General features: G+C 38.8%; 1 long non-coding RNA gene across 1 annotated transcript; it reads left to right on the top strand.

Moving 5' to 3' along the window:
• Positions 1 to 577: 577 nt before the first annotated feature.
• Positions 578 to 15,080, top strand: LOC307198738. The gene is made up of 3 exons (XR_013831685.1): positions 578 to 611; positions 3,094 to 3,175; positions 14,942 to 15,080. It is a non-coding gene; the product is annotated as an uncharacterized lncRNA (long non-coding RNA).
• Positions 15,081 to 15,382: the final 302 nt, after the last annotated feature.

Here is a 15,382-nt window from a genome sequence, read left to right as displayed (position 1 = left end):
CTTCTAGGTCTTTTTTAAACATTTCTTGCATCTTATTGATCTTTGCCTCCATTCTTTTTCCAATGGCCTGGATCATCTTCACTATCATTATTCTGAACTCTTTTTCTGGAAGGTTGCCTATCTCTAATTCATTTCATTGTTTTTCTGGGGTTTTATCTTGTTCCTTCATCTGGTACATAGTCCTCTGCCTTTTCATTTTGTCTATCTTTCTGTGAATGTGGTTTTTGTTCAACAGACTGCATAATTATATTTCTTCTTGCTTCTGCTGTCTGCCTTCTGGTGGATGAGGCTATCTAAGAGGCTTGTGCAAGCTTCCTGATGGGGGGTACTGGTGGTGGGTAGAGCTGGGTGTTGCTCTGGTGGGCAGAGCTCAGTAAAACTTTAATCTGCTTGTCTGCTGATGGGTGGGGCTGGGTTCCCTCCCTATTGGTTGTTTGACCTGAGGTGACCCAGCACAGGAGCCTACCTGGCTCTTTGGTGGGGCTAATGGCGGACTCTGGGAGGATTAACGCCAAAGAGTACTTCTCAGAACTTCTGCTGCCTGTGTCCTTGTCCCCACAGTGGACCACAGCCACCCCCTGCCTCTACAGGAGACCCTGCAACCCTATCAGGTAGGTCTGGTTCAGTCTTGTATGGGGTCACTGCTCCTTCCCCTGGGTCCTGATGCACATGCTACTTTGTGTGTTCCCTCCAAGAGTGGAGTCCATGTTTCCCCGAGTCCTGTTGAAGTCCTGCAATCAAATCCCGCTAGCCTTCAGAGTCAACTCTGGGAATTCTTCCTCCCATTGTCGGACCCCCAGGTTGGGAAGCCTGATGTGGGGCTCAGAACCTTCACTCCAGTGGGTGGACTTCTGTGGTATAATTGTTCTCCAGTTTGTGAGTCATCCATCCAGTGGTTATGGAATTTGATTTTATTGTGATTGTGCCCCTCCTACCATCTCATTGCATCTTCTCCTTTGTCTTTGGATGTGGGATATCTTTTTCGGTGAGTTCCAGTGCATTCCTGTCGATGATTGTTCAGCAGTTAGTTGTGATTCAGTGCTCTTGCAAGAGGGAGTGAGACAAATTATTATTTGAAGAAATAATAACTAAGAACTACAAAGTCTCAGGACAAAGAAAATTACCAGGGATTAAGAGGGTCAGTACATAATGATAAAGGGTAAATTCACCAAGAATATATAATAATCCTAAATGTGTATATATCTAACAGAAGAGTTTCAAAATACATGAAGCAAAACTGATAGAATTGAAAGGAAAAATGGGGGACTCCACAATTATAGTTGAAGTATCAGCACTCCTTTCTCAGTAATTGATAGAACTACTAGACAAAAATTAGTAAGCATATAGAAGAACTCAACCAAATGGATCTAACTGACATTTATAGACTACTCCATCTAACAACAGCAAAATAAATATTTTTTTCAAGTGTACATGGAAAAATTAATCAGGTATACATGGAAAGTATAATCAAGATAGGCCATATGCTGGGCTATAAAATTAACCTTAACAAATTTAAAAGAGTTTATATCATGCAAAGTATGTTTTTGGACCATAATGGAATTAGACTAGAAATCAAAACCAGAAAGATAACAGGAAAATCTCCGAATATTTGGATAGTAAACAACATGTTTCTAAATAATCAAAAAGTCAAAGTATAAAAATTAATAAAAACAACAGCAAAAAAAATCAAAGAGTCTCAGGTGAAATTATAAAAAATTTTTACTGAACAAAAATAATACAACAAATCAAAAATTTTAGAATGCAATGCTTAGAGGGAAATTTAGCACCAAATGCTTATATTAGAAAAGGAGAAAAATCTCAAATGAATAAACTAAGCTTTCACTTTAAGAAATCAGAGATGAACAAACTAAATCCAAGGCAAGTAGAGGAAGGAAATAATAAAGGTAAGAGAGGAATCAATGAAACTGAAAACAGAAAAAAAAAAAAAAGAAGGAAAAGAAAGCACTTCTTTGAAAAGATGAGTAAAATTGATATACTTCTAGCAAGACCGACAAAGACAAAAGATACAAATTACCATTAGCAGTAATGAAAGTGATTATACACTCTTAATAAGAGAGAGAGGGGCTTCCCTGGTGGCGCAGTGGTTGAGAGTCTGCCTGCCGATGCAGGGGACACGGGTTCGTGCCCCGGTCTGGGAAGATCCCACATACCACGGAGCGGCTGGGCCCGTGAGCCATGGCCGCTGAGCCCGCGCATCCGGAGCCTGTGCTCCGCAACGGGAGAGGCCACAACAGTGAGAGGCCCGTGAACCACAAAAAAAAAAAAAAAAAAAGGATAATAAGAGGGACTTCCCTGGTGGCACAGTGGTTAAGAATCTGCCTGCCAATGCAGGGGACACAGGTTCGTTCCCTGGTCCAGGAAGATCCCACATACCGCAGAGCAACTAGGCCCATGCACCACAAGTACTGAGCCTGTCCTCTAGAGCCTGTGAGCCACAACTAGTGAAGCCCATGCGTCTAGAGCCCATGCTCTGCAACAAGAGAAACCACCACAATGAGAAGCCCATACACAGCAATGAAGAGTAGCCCCCACTTGCCACATCTAGAGAAAGCCTGTGAGTAGCAATGAAGACCCAACACAGCCAAAATAAAAATAAAAATTAAAAAAAAGATAATAAGGGAAGACTGTGAACAACTATGCACATACATTCAAAAACTTAGATGAAACGGACTAATTCCTTGAAAATCACAAAAGTCACTCAAGATGAAATAGATAACCTCAATATTTCTATAACTATTAAAGACATTGCATTCATAGTCAAAAGCCAGAAAGGAATCTCCTGTCCCAGATGTTGCAGCTTACATACTGTACTATTCCATTTTTATCACATTTTCAAAAAGACAAAAAACTATAGTGATAGAGAGAAAAAGAGTGGTTGCCAGGGGTTAGTTAGTGATGAGGGCAGGGTGGGGAGTAGGACTACAAAGGAACAGCACGAGGGAACTTTCTGGGGTTATGGAACTGTTCTGTATTCTGTTCGTGAATCTATACATGTGTTAAAATGAACTGTACACACAAAAAAAGTCAATTTTACTGTATGTTCACTTAAAAAATTTTTTTTTGTATAACCAGGACTCCTTGGGCAAATGGTTGATTCCAGACCTGGGGCACAGGAGGTACAAGACGAGCCTGGAACATCTTGTTATGCTATAAAGTAAGGAATTACTCAAAATAAGAATGGGCACGTGTCTTGAGGGCAAAAGAGCCAGCTTGAAGGAGTTCATAATGACAATATCTTGAAATTTTAGCACCAAAATAATTAAAGACAGTAATAAATTATACACAATTAAAAATAGAAATCTATGAATCCCAACTTATAGCAAATAGATACATACATACATTTATACATACATACATACTGTTGCTTACAATAGAACGTCTAGTGCTTACTGCTAAATACAGAGGCAATACTGAGGTTGTGAAGTCATATTTTGCAGCCATCATAACAAAGATCAGCTCAGGCAAGAATATCAATGAATATTAAATCTAGGAGCAAATTTTTATGAGGTGCAGGATATTTGCATGATCTTAAAGTGTGTCCCCATAGATAGTTTATTGGTTATCAGGGAAAAATTAGTAACTCTACAGTAGAGAAATCAAACAACTTGACCAGGTGATCACAACATCACAAATAATGGGTAGATGGATATTGTATGCCTTAATGGATATTAAACTCTGAGGAGAACAGAGCTTTTATGTAGTATTCTGATCAGAAATGCATAACCTGAATCTAATTATAAGGAAACATCAGACAAACGAAAACTGTTTCTGTGTTTTTGGAATGTTCTATTTTTTAAAATGTCAATGTCATAAAAGACAAAGAAAGGCTGTGAAAATGTTCAAGATTAAAGAAGACTAAAGAGACTTGACAACAAAATGCAGTGCCTGACTTTAGACTGGATCTTGTGTGAGAGGTGGGGGAAATTCCGTAATTGACGTTATTGGGTCAATTAACAAAATTAGAGTATGGGGACTTCCCTGGTGGCACAGTGGTTAAGAATCCACCTGCCAATGCAGGGGACACGGGTTCGATCCCTGGTCCTGGAAGATCCCACATGCTACAGAGCAACTAAGCCCGTGTGCCACAACTACTGAGCCTGCACTCTAGAGCCTGCAAGCCAGAACTACTGAGCCTGCATGCCGTAACTACTGAAGTCTGCGTGCCTAGAGCCCCTGCTCCGCCACCAGAGATGCCCCTGCAACGAGAAGCCTGTGCACTGCAGCGAAGAGTAGCCCCCGCTCGCGGCAACTTGAGAAAGCCCATGCGCAGCAACAAAGACCCAACGCAGCCAAAAATAAATCAAAAAAAAAATTGGAGTATGGACAATTGACTAAAGTTTCATATCAATGCTAAATTTGCTGAAGTTGATCAACATCGGGTGGTTAAGTCATAGGATATCCTTATTCTTAGGAAATATACTCTGAAGTATTTGGAGGTAAAGGACCATGATGCTTCCAACTTATTCTCAGACTCTTCAGAAAAAAACTGTGTTTATGTGTGTGTGTGTGGCAAGATGTGTTGTGTGACTGTGTAGAGAGACACAGACAGTGAAAATGATAAAGCAAATGGATAAAAATGTTAACAGGTAAACATAGGTAAAGGAAATATAGGCAATTTCTGAACTATTTTTATTTTTCCCAATTTTTTCATAAATTTAAAATTATTCCTACCTCAAATTTAAAAAATTTTTTTCTTCAAAAGACACTGATAAGAAAATGAATAGGCAAACCTTAGGCTAGGAAATATTCACAATACACATACAGGACAAAGGATTTGTATATAAATAACTCCTACTCAATAATAAAAAGACAAACAAGCCCAATTGAAAAAGGGATAAAAACTGAGACAGGCACTTCATAAAGGAAAATGCACAGGTGGACAATTAACATATGAAAAAATCCTTAACAGCATTATGCATCAAGAAAACACAAATTAGGGACTTCCCTGGTGTCACAGTGGTTAAGACTCCATGCTCCCAATTCAGGGGGCCCGGGTTCAATCCCTGGTCAGGGAACTAGATCCCACATTCATGCCACAACAAAAGAGATCTCGAGCATAACTAAGGAGCCCACCTTCTGCAACCAAGACCAGGTGCAAGCAAAATAAATAAATTGAAAAAAAAAAAAGAATCCACTCTAATGGGAAACATTTCATTAAAAAAAGCACACACAGGATATACAGACTGCCAACAAACATATGAAAGAATGCTCAACATCATTAATCATTAGAGAAATGCAAATCAAAACTACAGTGAGATTGATATCTCACACCAGTCAGAATGGCCATCATCAAAAAATCTAGAAACAATAAATGCTGGAGAGGGTGTGGAGAAAAGGGAACACTCTTGCACTGCTGGTGGGGATGTGAATTGGTACAGCCACTATGGAGAACAGTATGGAGGTTCCTTAAAAAACTACAAATAGAACTACCATATGACCCAGCAATCCCACTACTGGGCATATACCCTGAGAAAACCATAATTCAAAAAGAGTCTTGTACCAAAATGTTCATTGCAGCTCTATTTACAATAGCCCGGAGATGGAAACAACCTAAGTGTCCATCATCGGATGAATGGATAAAGAAGATGTGGCACATATATACAATGGAATATTACTCAGCCATAAAAAGAAACGAAATTGAGCTATTTGTAATGAGGTGGATAGACCTAGAGTCTGTCATACAGAGTGAAGTAAGTCAGAAAGAGAAAGACAAATACCGTATGCTAACACATATATATGGAATTTAAGAAAAAAAAATGTCATGAAGAACCTAGGGGTAAGACAGGAATAAAGGCACAGACCTACTAGAGAATGGACTTGAGGATATGGGGATGGGGAAGGGTGAGCTGTGACAAAGCAAGAGAGAGGCATGGACATATATACACTACCAAACGTAAGGTAGATAGCTAGTGGGAAGTAGCCACATAGCACAGGGAGATCACCTCGGTGCTTTGTGACTGCCTGGAGGGGTGGGATAGGGAGGGTGGGAGGGAGGGAGATGCAAGAGATATGGGAACATATGTATATGTATAACTGATTCACTTTGTTATAAAGCAGAAACTAACACACCATTGTAAAGCAATTATACCCCAATAAAGATGTTAAACACACACACACACACACACACACACACACACACAGATTAAACCACAATGAGATACCACTTTACACCCACTAGAATAACAACAACAACAACAAAAGAAAAACTGTCACTGCCAAATGTTGGTGAGGATGGATGTGCAGCAAACAGAAATCTCACACATTGTTGATGGGAGTGTAAAAATGATTTAACCACTTTGGTAACGTCTGTCAGTTTCTCATTAAATTAAACACACACCTAACCCTACACACCTGCAATTCTACTTCTAGTTATTTACCCAAGAGAAATGAAGCCATATGTATATAAAAAGACTTGTACAAGGATATTCATAGCAGCTTTATTTATAGTGGACAACTCAAATGTTCATCAACAGGTGAATGGAGAAACAAACTGTGGTATATCCATTAAATGGAATCCTACTCAGAATTAAAAAGGAAGAAGTTTCTGATACAAACTGTGGATGAACCTCAAAAACATTATGCTAAATGACAGAAGCCAGACACAGAAGAGTACATATTGTATGATTCCAATTATATAAAGTTCTAGAATAGGTGAAGCTAATCTGTGTGAAAGAAATCTAACAGTTATTATGAAGGAGGGTGGGGAATGATTGGGGAGGGGCTTGAGGAATCATTCTAGGCTGATTGAAATGTTCTGTATCTGATAAGGTGTGAGTTATACTGGCATATGCAGTTTTCAAAACCACACTTTACACATGCAGATTGCATGTGTATATTGTGTATTGTATGATTATTGTATATTTCATTGTATGTTAATCATATCTCCACTTTTTTAAAAAGGAAAAAAATAGATTATGTCACTACCCTGTTTAAAACGTTTTGCTTCCTGTTGCTAAGATCCAAACTCTTTACTGTGGCTGACAAGGCCCTGAATGATCTAGTCTCTACCTGTCTTTGCAGCCTCATCTCCCATTCTCTCCTTCTTGTTCACTATGCTCTAGCCAGGTTGGTCTCCCTCCTGCTCTTCAAACATGTCAAGCCCTTCCTGCCTCAGGATCTTAGTACTTGCAGTTTCCTCTGTTTAGAACACTCTTTTCCCAGCTCTTTGCATAACTGGTTCATTCTCATTCTTCAAGTCTTATCTCAACATCACCCCCTTAGAGAACCCTTTCCTGACCACCCTGTCTAATGTAAGCCCCTTCCAGTTACTCTTTGGTATTATCCTAATCATTTTCTTTTTAGCACTCTCATTTTTTGCTATGATTCTGTTTTTCATTTTTCAGTTGTTTGTTCTTCATCTCCCTCCACTTCCATTGTTTTCATTGTTCAATACTGTATTCCCATTGCCTAGCAAGGAGTCTGGCACATAGCAGGTACTTAATAAATATTTGTTGAATGAATGAGTAAATTGTCCTCTAAGGGTAGAAAAAATGAGAAGATAATTCTTCAGTAAATACAGAAAACAAAATTGAGGAACATGTGTTTCCATCCAATTTGCCTAAAGAGGTATTCAAGAATTTCTTGGAATAATCTGGTACATCCACTGGGAAAAATTATTAAGGGAAAAAAACATGGTTTAAAACTGTTAAAGGTTTTTGTTGTTGTTGGTTTTTTGGGGGTTTTTTTGCGGTATGCGGGCCTCTCACTGTTGTGGCCTCTCCGGTTGCGGAGCACAGGCTCCGACGCGCAGGCTCAGCAGCCATGGTTCACGGGCCTAGCCACTCTGCGGCATGTGGAATCTTCACGGGATGGGGCACAAACCCGTGTCCCCTGCATCAGCAGGCGGACTCTCAACCACTGCGCCACCAGGGAAGCCCTAAACTGTTAAAGTTTAATTAATTTTATAATACACTGATAAATTAAATTCAGATAAAATTTTTTTTTCTTTTTTTTTTTTTACATCTTTATTGGAGTATAATTGCTTTACAATGGTGTGTTAGTTTCTGCTTTACAACAAAGTGAATCAGTTATACATATACATATTTTCCCATATCTCTTCCCTCTTGCGTCTCCCTCCCTCCCACCCTCCCTATCCCACCCCTCTAGGTGGTCACAAAGCACCAAGCTGATATCCCTGTGCTACACACCTGTGGCTGCTTCCCACTAGCTATCTATTTTACGTTTGGTAGTGTATATATGTCCATGCCTCTCTCTCGCTTTGTCACAGCTTACCCTTCCCCCTCCCCATATCCTCAAGTCCATTCTCTAGTGGGTCTGTGTCTTTATTCCTGTCTTACCCCTAGGTTCTTCATGACATTTTTTTTTCTTAAATTCCATATATATGTGTTAGCATATGGTATTTGTCTTTCTCTTTCTGACTTACTTCACTCTGTATGACAAACTCTAGGTCTATCCACCTCATTACCAATAGCTCAACTTCATTTCTTTTTATGGCTGAGTAGTATTCCATTGTATATATGTGCCACATCTTCTTTATCCATTCATCCGATGATGGACACTTAGGTTGTTTCCATCTCCGGGCTATTGTAAATAGAGCTGCAACGAACATTTTGGTACAAGACTCTTTTTGAATTATGGTTTTCTCAGGGTATATGCCCAGTAGTGGGATTGCTGGGTCATATGGTAGTTCTATTTGTAGTTTTTTAAGGAACCTCCATACTGTTCTCCACAGTGGCTGTACCAATTCACATCCCCACCAGCAGTGCAAGAGTGTTCCCTTTTCTCCACACCCTCTCCAGCATTTATTGTTTCTAGATTTTTTGAGGATGGCTATTCTGACTGGTGTGACATGATATCTCATTGTAGTTTTGATTTGCATTTCTCTAATGATTAATGATGTTGAGCATTCTATCATGTGTTTGTTGGCAGTCTGTATATATTCTTTGGAGAAATGTCTATTTAGGTCTTCTGCCCATTTTTGGATTGGGTTGTTTGTTTTTTTGTTATTGAGCTGCATGAGCTGCTTATAAATTTTGGAGATCAATCCTTTGTCAGTTGCTTCATTTGCAAATATTTTCTCCCATTCTGAGGGTTGTATTTTGGTCTTGTTTATGGTTTCCTTTGCTGTGCAAAAGCTTTGAAGTTTCATTAGGTCCCATTTGTTTATTTTTGTTTTTATTTCCATTTCTCTAGGAGGTGGGTCAAAAAGGATCTTGCTGTGATTTATGTCACAGAGTGTTCTGCCTATGTTTTCCTCTAAGAGTTTGATTGTTTCTGGCCTTACATTTAGGTCTTTAATCCACTTTGAGCTTATTTTTGTGTAAGGTGTTAAGGAGCGATCTAATCTCATACTTTTACATGTAGCTGTCCAGTTTTCCCAGCACCACTTATTGAAGAGGCTGTTCTTTCTCCACTGTACATTCCTGCCTCCTTTATCAAAGATAAGGTGACCATATGTGCGTGGGTTTATCTCTGGTCTTTCTATCCTGTTCCATTGATCTATCTTTCTGTTTTTGTGCCAGTACCATACTGTCTTGATTACTGTAGCTTTGTATTATAGTCTGAAGTCCGGGAGCCTGATTCCTCCAGCTCCATTTTTCATTCTCAAGATTGCTTTGGCTATTGGGGATCTTTTGTATTTCCATACAAATTGTGAAATTTTTTGTTCTAGTTCTGTGAAAAATGCCAGTGGTAGTTTGATAGGGATTGCATTGAATCTGTAGATTGCTTTGGGTAGTAGAGTCATTTTCACAATGTTCATTCTTCCAATCCAAGAACATGGTATATCTCTCCATCTATTTGTATCATCTTTAATTTCTTTCATCAGTGTCTTATAGTTTTCTGCATACAGGTCTTTTGTCTCCTTAGGTAGGTTTATTCCTAGATATTTTATTCTTTTTGTTGCAGTGGTAAATAGGAGTGTTTTCTTGATTTCACTTTCAGATTTTTCATCATTAGTGTATAGGAATGCCAGAGATTTCTGTGCATTAATTTTGTATCCTGCTACTTTACCGAATTCATTGATTAGCTCTAGTAGTTTTCTGGTAACATCTTTAGGATTCTCTATGTAGAGTATCATGTCATCTGCAAACAGTGACAGCTTTACTTCTTCTTTTCTGATTTGGATTCCTTTTATTTCCTTTTCTTCTCTGCTTGCTGTGGCTAAAACTTGCAAAACTATGTTGAATAAGAGTGGTGAGAGTGGGCAGCCTTGTCTTGTTCTTGATCTTAGTGAAAATGCTTTCAGTTTTTCACCATTGAGGACGATGTTGGCTGTGGGTTTGTCATATATGGCCTTTATTACGTTGAGAAAAGTTCCCTCTATGCCTACTTTCTGCAGGGTTTTTTATCATGAATGGGTGTTGAATTTTGTCAAAAGCTTTCTCTGCATCTATTGAGATTATTATATTGTTTTTCTCCTTCAATTTGTTAATATGGTGTATCACGTTGATTGATTTGCATATATTGAAGAATCGTTGCATTCCTGGAATAAACCCCACTTGTTTGTGGTGTATGATCCTTTTAATGTGCTGTTGGATTCTGTTTGCTAGTATTTTGCTGGGGATTTTTGCATCTATGTTCATCAGTGATATTGGCCTGTAGTTTTCTTTCTTTGTGACATACTTGTCTGGTTTTGGTATCAAGGTGATGGTGGCCTCATAGAATGAGTTTGGGAGTGTTCCTCCCTCTGCTATATTCTGGAAGAGTTTGAGAAGGATAGGTGTTAGCTCTTCTCTAAATGTTTGATAGAATTCGCCTGTGAAGCCATCTGGTCCTGGGCTTTTGTTTGTTGGAAGATTTTTAATCACAGTTTCAATTTCAGTGCTTGTGATTGGTCTGTTCATATTTTCTATTTCTTCCAGATTCAGTCTTGGCAGGTTGTGTAGTTCTAAGAATTTGTCCATTTCTTCCAGGTTGTCCATTTTATTGGCATAGAGTTGCTTGTAGTAATTTCTCATGATCTTTTGTATTTCTGCAGTGTCAGTTTTTACTTCTTCATTTTCATTTCTAATTCTATTGATTTGAGTCTTCTCCATTTTTTTCTTGATGAGTCTGGCTAATGGTTTATAAATTTTGTTTATCTTCTCAAAGAACCAGCTTTTAGTTTTATTGATCTTTGCTATTGTTTCCTTCATTTCTTTTTCATTTATTTCTGATCTGATTTTTATTATTTCTTTCCTTCTGCTAACTTTGGGTTTTTTTTGTTCTTCTTTCTCTAATCGCTTTAGGTGCAAGTTTACGTTGTTTATTCGAGATGTTTCCTGTTTCTTAAGGTAGGATTGTATTGCTATAAACTTCCCTCTTAGAACTGCTTTTGCTGCATCCCATAGGTTTTGGGTCATCGTGTCTCCATTGTCATTTGTTTCTAGGTAGTTTTTGATTTCCTCTTTGATTTCTTCAGTGATCACTTCGTTATTAAGTAGTGTATTGTTTAGCCTCCATGTGTTTGTATTTTTTACAGATCTTTTCCTGTAATTGATATCTAGTCTCATAGCATTGTGGTCGGAAAAGATACTTGATACAATTTCAGTTTTCTTAAATTTACCAAGACTTGATTTGTGACCCAAGATATGATCTATCCTGGAGAATGTTCCTTTAGCACTTGAGAAAAATGTGTATTCTGTTGTTTTTGGGTGGAATGTCCTATAAATATCAATTAAGTCCATCTTGTTTAATGTATCATTTAAAGCTTGTGTTTCCTTATTTATTTTCATTTTGGATGATCTGTCCTTTGGTGAAATTGGGGTGTTAAAGTCCCCTACTATGAATGTGTTACTGTTGATTTCCCCTTTTATGGCTGTTAGTGTTTGCCTTATGTATTGAGGTGCTCCTATGTTGGGTGCATAAATATTCACAATTGTTATATCTTCTTCTTGGATCGATCCCTTGATCATTATATAGTGTCCTTCTTTGTCTCTTCTAATAGTCTTTATTTTAAAGTCTATTTTGTCTGATATGAGAATTGCTACTCCAGCTTTCTTTTGGTTTCCATTTGCATGGAATATCTTTTTCCATCCCCTTACTTTCAGTCTGTATGTGTCTCTAGGTCTGAAGTGGGTCTCTTGTAGACAGCATATATATGGGTCTTGTTTTTGTATCCATTCAGCCAATGTGTGTCTTTTGGTGGGAGAATTTAGTCCATTTACATTTAAGGTAGTTATCGATATGGATGTTCCTATTCCCATTTTTTAAATTGTTTTGGGTTTGCTATTATAGGTCTTTTCCTTCTCTTGTGTTTCCTGCCTAGAGAAGTTTCTTTAGCATTTGTTGTAAAGCTGGTTTGGTGGTGCTGAACTCTCTCAGCTTTTGCTTGTCTGTAAAGGTTTTAATTTCTCCATCAAATCTGAATGAGATCCTTGCTGGGTAGAGTAATCTTGGTTGCAGGTTTTCCTCCTTCATCACTTTAAATATGTCCTGCCAGTCCCTTCTGGCTTGCAGAGTTTCTGCTGAAAGATCAGCTGTTAACCTTACGGGGATTCCCTTGTGTGTTATTTGTTGTTTTTCCCTTGCTGCTTTTAATATGTTTTCTTTGTATTTAATTTTTGACAGTTTGATTAATATGTGTCTTGGCGTATTTCTCCTTGGATTTATCCTGTATGGGACTCTCTGTGCTTCCTGGAGTTGATTAACTACTTCCTTTCTCATATTAGGGAAGTTTTCAACTATAATCTCTTCAAATATTTTCTCAGTCCCTTTCTTTTTCTCTTCTTCTTCTGGAACCCCTATAATTCAAATGTTGGTGCATTTAATATTGTCCCAGAGGTCTCTGAGAGTGTCCTCAGTTCTTTTCATTCTTTTTTCTTTATTCTGCTCTGCAGCAGTTATTTCCACTATTTTATCTTCCAGGTCACTTATCCGTTCTTCTGCCTCAGTTATTCTGCTATTGATCCCATCTAGAGTATTTTTAATTTCATTTATTGTGTTGTTCATCATTGCTTGTTTCATCTTTAGTTCTTCTAGGTCCTTGTTAAATGTTTCTTGCATTTTGTCTATTCTATTTCCAAGATTTTGTATCATCTTTACTATCGTTACTCTGATTTCTTTCTCAGGTAGACTGCCTATTTCCTCTTCATTTGTTAGGTCTGGTGGGTTTTTATCTTGCTTCTTCATCTGCTGTGTGTTTTTCTGTCTTCTCATTTTACTTATCTTACTGTGTTTGGGCTCTCCTTTTTGCAGGCTGCAGGTTCGTAGTTCCTGTTGTTTTTGGTGTCTGTCCCCAGTGGCTAAGGTTGGTTCAGTGGGTTGTGTAGGCTTCCTGGTGGAGGGGACCAGTGCCTGTGTTCTGGTGGATGAGGCTGGATCTTGTCTTTCTGGTGGGCAGGTCCACGTCTGGTGGTGTGTTTTGGGGTGTCTGTGGACTTATTATGATTTTAGGCAGCCTCTCTGCTAATGGGTGGGGCTGTGTTCCTGTCTTGCTAGTTGTTTGGCATAGGGTGTCCAGCACTGTAGCTTGCTGGTCGTTGAGTGAAGCTGGGTGCTGGTGTTGATATGGAGATCTCTGGGAGATTTTCGCCAATTGATATTATGTGGAACTGGGAGGTCTCTTGTGGACCAGTGTCCTGAAGTTGGCTCTCCCACCTCAGAGGCACAGCACTGACTCCTGGCTGCAGCACCAAGAGCCTTTCATCCACATGGCTCAGAATAAAAGGGAGAAAAAGTAGAAAGAAAGAAAGAAAGGAAGAAAGGAAGAAAGGAAGGAAGGAAGGAAGGAAGGAAGGAAGGAAGGAAGGAAGGAAAGAAGAAAGAAAGAAAGGAAGAAGATAAAATAAGATAAAATAAAGTTATTAAAATAAAAAATAATTATTAAGAAAAAAAAAAAACAGACAGATAGAACCCTAGGGCAAATGGTGGAAGCAAAGCTATACAGACAAAATCTCACACAGAAGCATACACAATACACGCTCACAAAAAGAGGAAAAGGGGAAAAAATAATAAATCTTGCTCTCAAAGTCCACCTCCTCAATTTGGGATGATTCGTTGTCTATTCATGTATTCCACAGATGCAGGGTACATCAAGTTGATTGTGGAGCTTTAATCCGCTGCTTCTGAGGCTGCTGGGAGGGATTTCCCTTTCTCTTCTTTGTTCTCACAGCTCCCGGGGCTCAGCTTTGGATGTGGCCCCGCCTCTGCGTGTAGGTCGCCAGAGGGCGTCAGTACAGATATTTTTCACTCCACATATCTGAGATTCACTTGGTACATTAATTCATTAATGACTCCTCCTGCTGGTGTTGGGGGGGTCTCCTGCAGAGGAGGGGGGTGGCTGTGGCTCACGGTGGGGACAAGGACACTGACAGCAGAAGTTCTGGGAAGTACTCCTTGGCGTGAGCCCTCCCAGAGTCTCCAGATAAAATTTAATCGAAATTTGGAATATAAAATTAGAAGATGTTAACAATGTGTTCAAACTTGAAAAAAGTGAATATCTTGGGAAATAACAAAATGTCGTCTTGCAGGACCAAGAAGTCATCTAGAATAACCAATATTACAAAAGTCAGGAGTCATGAATTTATCAGGAATATCTTATATTTGTATTAATCACTTGATCCTCCTAGTCATTTGATAGACAAGCCAGAGCTCACATATAGGACGTCTCTGAATCCCCTCGCCCCAAAAAAACCGAGTTGCCAGCGTTGATGAAAATGTGAAATAGCCTGATATGTTGTAAAGAGCACTGGGTAAGAAATCAAAAGCCCCCAAGTATAGTTCACAATTCTTCCACTAACTAGCTGAGTAAATCACTTAATTGCTCTGGGCTGAGGGGTTTTTAATATGTAAAATAAAAGAGATGTACTAAATTGTCTCCAAGAGCTCTTCCCATAATAAAGTTCTTCAAGGTGGAAATGGAAATAAAATTGGAGATGCATTGCCTAGTAAAGGTGTCCCATGTCCAACATGGTCATATGTGCTCAAGGTTTGAAAATAGAAAGTATTTAGCATGCTTATTTATCTCATTTTTTCTTAGAGAAGGAACAAAGCCTCTCTGAAGTATCTTCCACCAGGGGAATATCTCCACTGATGTCTAGAAAGCTCTTTGGTTGGTGAAGGAAATGACACCATGGACTCCAGAATACTGTCAGGACAGCTTTCAGATCCAATGGGATGACTATACAGGCTAGTAAAAGAAAGGTAACTTACAAAGGGAAGAAAATTCTTTTGTGTGCATCACACTCTGTACTAATTACTTTATATAGCTATCTCATTTACTCTTTACTTATGATATGTTTACTATTCCCATTTTTTAAATATAAATGTTTAGATAGAGGAGAAATTGAGGTTCACAGAATATAAGTGATTTGGAAGCCCATACCCTTTCCGCATTCTATCCCATCTCTGTCCAGAGAGTTAAATTCTTCCGTGGAACTTTCTTATTCCTTCCACAGAAGTTTCCTTGACCATCCTGACC

The sequence above is a fragment of the Stenella coeruleoalba genome, assembly GCF_951394435.1.
Source record: "Stenella coeruleoalba genome assembly, chromosome: 15".
Taxonomy (NCBI): domain Eukaryota; kingdom Metazoa; phylum Chordata; class Mammalia; order Artiodactyla; family Delphinidae; genus Stenella; species Stenella coeruleoalba.
The sequence above is the reverse complement of the archived record's forward strand: the minus strand, read 5'-3'. Positions and strand labels throughout refer to the sequence as shown.